At 44.4% G+C, this 6,414-nt stretch overlaps 1 pseudogene; it reads right to left on the reverse strand.

The window, feature by feature from the left end:
- Window positions 1-225: 225 nt before the first annotated feature.
- Window positions 226-1,167, reverse strand: LOC118119131 (annotated as a pseudogene).
- Between the last annotated feature and the right edge of the window lie 5,247 nt (window positions 1,168-6,414).

The raw sequence follows: 6,414 nt of genomic DNA on the forward strand, positions 1-6,414 counted from the left end.
AGCACTTTACAGGACACTCACACGCACACACACACACACACACACACACACATACAGTTAGTTCAGTATTTTGCCCAAGGACACTTCGGCATGAGATATGGGGAAGACTAGGATTGAACCGTCAACATTTCTTATTCTCTTTCTTATTCTGCATTTAACGTGTTGAGGCTTATTCTCGACAGCACTTAGTTAAACGGCAAACAGGTCCCAGAAATACAACTGTTGTCAGAGGACATTGTGCGGCCTCTTCTTCCTACACTTCATGATGCGTACAGTGGCAGCCTGGATCTAGTGCTTACTGTCATCCTCCACTTTCTGTCGTGTGTCCGTCCTCTCTGGGTCGGACTCGCCCTGTTTAGTAGCCACTGTCTGGATGTTGACTCGGTGCAGTTTGGAGGTAAACTGGTCATTAACTGTAAACACGTTGCCATTCTCAATCCCCTTGGACTTGGGCGCCATGATGAGGACTCTCTGAGTGGGTTTCCTACAGGCCAGTGACTGCAGTGCTCGCACCAGCTCCCTCACTGAGATGTCTGTCCCCTGCTGGATCTACTCAAAGGTGGACTTTTCTCTGTTATTGAAAAGCATGAGGAAGGTCATCTGGAGGGTGGAGTCCTGCAGGGTGTGCTTCCTGGTGTTGGAGCCCGTAACATGGGCTCCTCCCACTCCGACCTCTGGGGGCCATTGAAGGTGGCGTTTAGGTCTGCAGACCCATATGGTGCTGCAGTGTGAGTGGTCTGATGCTTTGCTTACCAAGATAAAACCTCCTAAAGGCTTCAAACGCATGTCACTTGGGTGGTGCTGATTGTGTCGGCCAGTACCCCGTGGACAGGACTCCCACAGTGAGATGGACTCCTCCAAGAGACAACCCGGTTGTCTGTAGATATTGTCTTAGCTCATCCATGATGGTGTTAGAGATGTTCGTGTCCTGAAACATGCCCTCCGATTTAGAGGTGAACTGACAGCCGCACTCGGTCTTGGGCATGGAGATAATGTTTTTCTCAGCGTCACCAGAGACGCTCTAAGGTGTGGTTTAAAACCTTGGTGCAGGTGTCACTCCTTCTGCCACTGAGTACAGTGTACTGATATTCCATAAAATACCATTTTAGACAGTGACCCAAGCTGCAATAAACTCAACTTTTCCCACAGTACAAATTTTACAGGCATGGTTTAAGGATTTGTAAAGCATCATCTCCCCCCAAGGCCCCAGATACTGTTATATCTGTTATACCCTGTTATAGCTAAAAAGGAGCAGAATACTCATTGCTTGCATGGGCCCACGCTTACACACACACACAAACACACACACACACACACACACACACACACACACACACACACACACACACACACACACACACACACACACACACACTCTCAGTGTCTGTGGTAGGGACAGCGATCAGCACAGGACAGCTGCACAGCAGCCTCAGGTAAGACAGAAACTCCCAGCCTCTTACACAAGGGACCAGCATGTACTTGACATCTGTTGGCACGCACCCACCCACCCACCCCCACACACACACACACACACACACACACACACACACACACACACACAGACACAGAGTCTTTGAACTGTTATTTCTTGGCTTGACGACTTTGCAACTTGGTACAAATGTCCCAAACTCTCACAAGTGCTGATAAGAACATGTGGTGCCCAGAGGTGAGGGAGCCTTCATAATCACTGAGGGCACTACACTACACTACAACAACACACACACAGACACACACACAAAAGCACACTCATCCTCCCGGCAGTCTTCATCTGGCGTGTGTAAGGCCCAGTGGCTGCTGGCTGCCAGACTGGCTGGGCCTGGACTTTTACCCAGAAGAGGGACACTGCCAGCGGGCCGATGCTCTACCCATGGCCCAGGCCCGAAGTAAGGCCTTTAGAGGTTTAGTCCCTATAGTGTGTCTGCCTATGTGTGTGTGTGTTTAATATCGCTGTATGTGTTGGCAGTAATGTGTTGGCCATCTGGTTATCTGGCCCCTCTAGGACCACACATAGCATCACAGTAGTACTACAGATACCACAGATATTTACAGGCCCACACACTTGCAGGGACACAGGCACACAAATACAGTATAACCACAGCAGCCACCCAAATATACACACACACACACACATGAGCACACACACATGCACACAGGGGCAAAGAGACAAACGCATATGCTCTGCAAAATGCATACACAAGCAAGACCAAGTACTCAGTGAACAATGAGACACATAGCTAAAGGGTCATAAATATTTGTGCACACACAAACACACACAGACACACACTCAGAGGCAGTGGTTTGTAAACCTGGATTTGTACTTCATAGTAGGGGTTAACAGGAGTCCCATACCACAGGTACCTACATATTTATAGTTGAGCGTTGGATGTCAACTACTGATATCACCCACGCAACATTTAGACACATGTGTTATCATGATTTACAATCCCCCCTGATGACTGTATTACTGTATTCATATTTTTTTTTCATTTTCTTTGTAACACAGCACAGCAGTGACCTACTTACACACATTTACAGAGCTGGAGTTACATCTTATAACATTTAACTTTTTTTTTTGTGTGTCTCCTATAGAGCGGCGATTGCTGTGAGAAAACACAGGCAACCAATCCCTTCCTGAGCATCCTTGCAGTCCCCTCACTGCTTCTCTGGTGGCGCTGTAGCCTTAACATTTAGTTGCATCTCACATTGGCTCAGTGTAAGATTTGGGCCTGGGTACATGGCTGCTGTAACGCAAAAACACAAATAGGTCTGATTTGAATACCACATGCATACAACCACGCACATACCTTAACACATACACAGAGGTATGAACGCACATGCTCAGACACACACACACACACACAGATGCAGGCAGACCGAGGATCTCTCGTCCTCTAGCTCCGCTGCCCTACATTCTGTTTGCTGCATTGTCTATATTCTTAAGTAATTTATGAAAATGCGATGTGCTGTTTGTGCTGCGATGTGATCCATGGGCACCTAATGTTCTCCGCCACCTGCTCGGTGTCTCGAGTCGGGGTCTTGGATGCGACGGCGTGGGCAACACTGGACAGACTGAGAGCAGAACAGCCAGTGACTCACCAGGCTTCACAAATGCCAAGGCAGAGACATAATTGAAAATAATTTATGTGAGGTATCTGTGAACCTTCCTCGGTTCCACTTCCTGGCTCTTTGCTATGGGTTTTCTTTTTCCTTTAGTCGCTTTAAAGTATCCCTTTTGAGTTTGTTTTGGGGGAGTCGGCAGACAATTCAGCATTTGGTGTAAGAGTTGGTTTGGCACTAGACAACGGGGTGGAAGGTTGACTAAGTGGTGTGACTTTGGACAGACTCATTTCCCCTTTAAGTTCAAACCACTGTATTGTTTTCCCTCGCTGCGCTTGTTCCTTATCAGGTTATTTCAACTCGTGGATACCCCCCAAATGGGGAATACCATTCTTCAATATGAATTTCTGTTTTATATCAGTAGTCTCTGACTCCGTATTAATAAACCTTTCACCAATGTGAGATACACTAGATGTACATTTTGTTACGTTATAGGCATCATACTGTGGGAAACTACCTCACGTTATTCTTCATTTTTGTTTCTTTCCCCTCTCTCCGAGTTGTTTTCACTGCAGTTTAAAATTCCCAAGAACAAGGCTATCATCACGCAGGAAATCACTCAATCAGGTCATACAGGAATACTAGTGAAATATAACTTTTTATTATACATGTAAACAGCTTGGTAGGAATACATATAATATTTTTGTGCAGGTAAACTGTTGATCTCTTTCTAAATGCATAGTTCAGCGGATGATATAAAGAATAGATGGACCCACCGATGAGGAATTCTGTACAGGCACAAAAGCGTTGGAGTGTAATTTCTTTTTCTTCCGGTCTTTTCACATACAGAAATACATTCGATTCATTTTAATGTGAAGGTGGGATAGCTGATAGCAATAATGAAGGTGCTTTTCTAGTCCCATTCTGTTATAATCATCTTCCTGCAATAATACCACCATAGTATTAACATTATGATTGCACTATCACATAATGACTGAACATCCAAGTAACTGGATATTCTCTCCTCCCAGGGATGAACATCCATTTGATTAGAGGAATTATGTGGACTGATCAGGGGATAATAGCCTGACCAAAAGAATCAACGCACAAAATGAAACGTCTCATGCTTCCCCGACTCACACTGGAAGCCATTGGTATAAGAAGCCAAGGGCATATCGATTTTCAGCTATATCATATCCTAAGTCTGCTGTATTTTCCTTGGCCCCACAGCTGTGAAATGTCTACCGTTTCCATATACACTGGACACTGGAATCCTGCCAGATTGGGAGAGAGAAGAAACACTAGTAGCCTTGTCAAAATCCATGAATCTCAAAGGTTGCAGGGGGAATGGTAGTAGGGTGGTTAAAAAGATCACCCTGTAAATGGAAATGTTCTCAATTCAACACATAAGGTAAAGCAGTTTAAATAAGAGCAAAACACCTCTAAAGGCTCCAAGATTCATTACACCTGTCAAATACTAAGGTGCTGGGCATATACCTGGCTGTGGCATTATGTTAATTTCCAGGTTCTTTTTTTCATTTTCAAACTCAATATTTGCATTTTCTGACTTGAGTTCATCTCAGTGATGTTTCTTTTTAGTTTTGCTGAAGTGCACTTTCAGTAAAATTCTTCTTTTGTTTTGGGGGTGGGGGGCGTGGACCCATTTTTTAAACGCTTTCCTCTTCTTTTGGGTGGTCCTGGACGTTAACTGAGGTTTTTTATCTGACTAGCACTTAATTATAATTATGTTGAGCTCGACTATAGCTGTAGGAATTTGTATTTTCATTGGGTAACGTAATGCTCTTAATGACCTATCACTTATACTGCAGCTTTCACATTATCATCTGCGCTGGACCGGCGGACGTCATCCTCTTCCATCGTAGGGGTCTCTGAACAGGTTTTTAAGAGCCACTAAATCCTTTCTGGCTTTTGATATAGTTCAGAAATCTTCCTGACCTCTAGAACTGTCCACACGTAATATTTTTTGTTTCGTTTCTTCGTGCTGTTAAGTTTGGCCCAGTCAGTGGAAGGAAGAAATCAGTTTTCGTCAGTGGTCACACCAGAAAAGTGACGGAGTAAAAAAAATTATAATTTAATCAAATTACCTTTTTATTACTCTGTTTAGTTTTTTGGCCTGAAGTAAATGTGAGGTTATATAACAACAGCTGTATCCCTCTACAGTAATAACTATATGGTGTAATTGCTAAAGCCAATTGTTGCGTGTTTTTGTGATTTGAAACATGACTACCACCTTGTATTTGTTAATATTGTAGAGCCAGTAAAATTTGTCCATTTTACTCCTCCCCCGCTCCCATTACACACACCCGCATGCACACACATGTGCACACACACACACACACACACACACACACACCACACACACACACACACACACACACTTCTATGTCCATACTATTATCCATTTTTCACGTCCAATTGCTCTGTTATGGTAGTCGTCGAAGGCACGCCATGGGCTGATTACTCACAGCTGACTTCAGAAGCGTCTCCCTCCTCTCTCCTGCCATTCTCCTGCTGGCTCTTAATGCACTATTAACCCATTCCTGCTTATTAATTCCTTCCCAGTCATTGTGAGGCGTCCACTCCATGATATCTGTCATCATTCCATGCCTATTAGCTCCACGGCCAACAGTTATTCCTAGCGTGCCCCCACACTTCTTCCTCCACGCTCCTGCCTCCCCCCCTAACAGTCTGTTTAAGTAAGTGTAATTGCTGCGGGGGGCCTCGATGAGTACAAATTTAAGATACTGCCACTATGAGGCCAAGCTGCAATTGTACTGCCGTAGCTCTTGTGTGATTAGGGTGTCCATGATCATATATGGTTCTTGTGCTCTTTACTGCACTTGGCTACAATTATGGTTGTTGCAATTAGGTCACATGCCACTGTAATGATTTCATTGTCGTTCAGTCCTTGTCTGGACAGGGCTACTGTGGGGTTTTGATTTAAGTGTGGTGTGTTGTGGTCGGCTGTCGACTGTACAAATGTGAGTAAAATGGCTATAATGTTACACTGTACTGTATATGACTGACACTACTGTACCACTGATATATCCTTGAGGAGTCTGCATAACTTGGTTAACTGACTGACTTCTACAGTGACTGATATTTTCATAACTCATCTTTTACGTCTTACTGTTTTGGAAAAACACACTTCTGGTAACCAGCATTTCTAAATGTTTTCGTCAGGTCCTTGGTGGACAACTGCAGTCATATGTCTGTCTGTTTGGGTCTTTCCTGGACGGGGATTCTCTTGGAGCACTTTGTGTTCCCCTGCTATAAATTCAAACGGAGGGCTCTTGGATAAAAAACTGAACTTTTTTCCTCACAGTGGATCTTGGC

Source organism: Hippoglossus stenolepis, chromosome 12 (genome assembly GCF_022539355.2).
Source record: "Hippoglossus stenolepis isolate QCI-W04-F060 chromosome 12, HSTE1.2, whole genome shotgun sequence".
NCBI lineage: Eukaryota > Metazoa > Chordata > Actinopteri > Pleuronectiformes > Pleuronectidae > Hippoglossus > Hippoglossus stenolepis.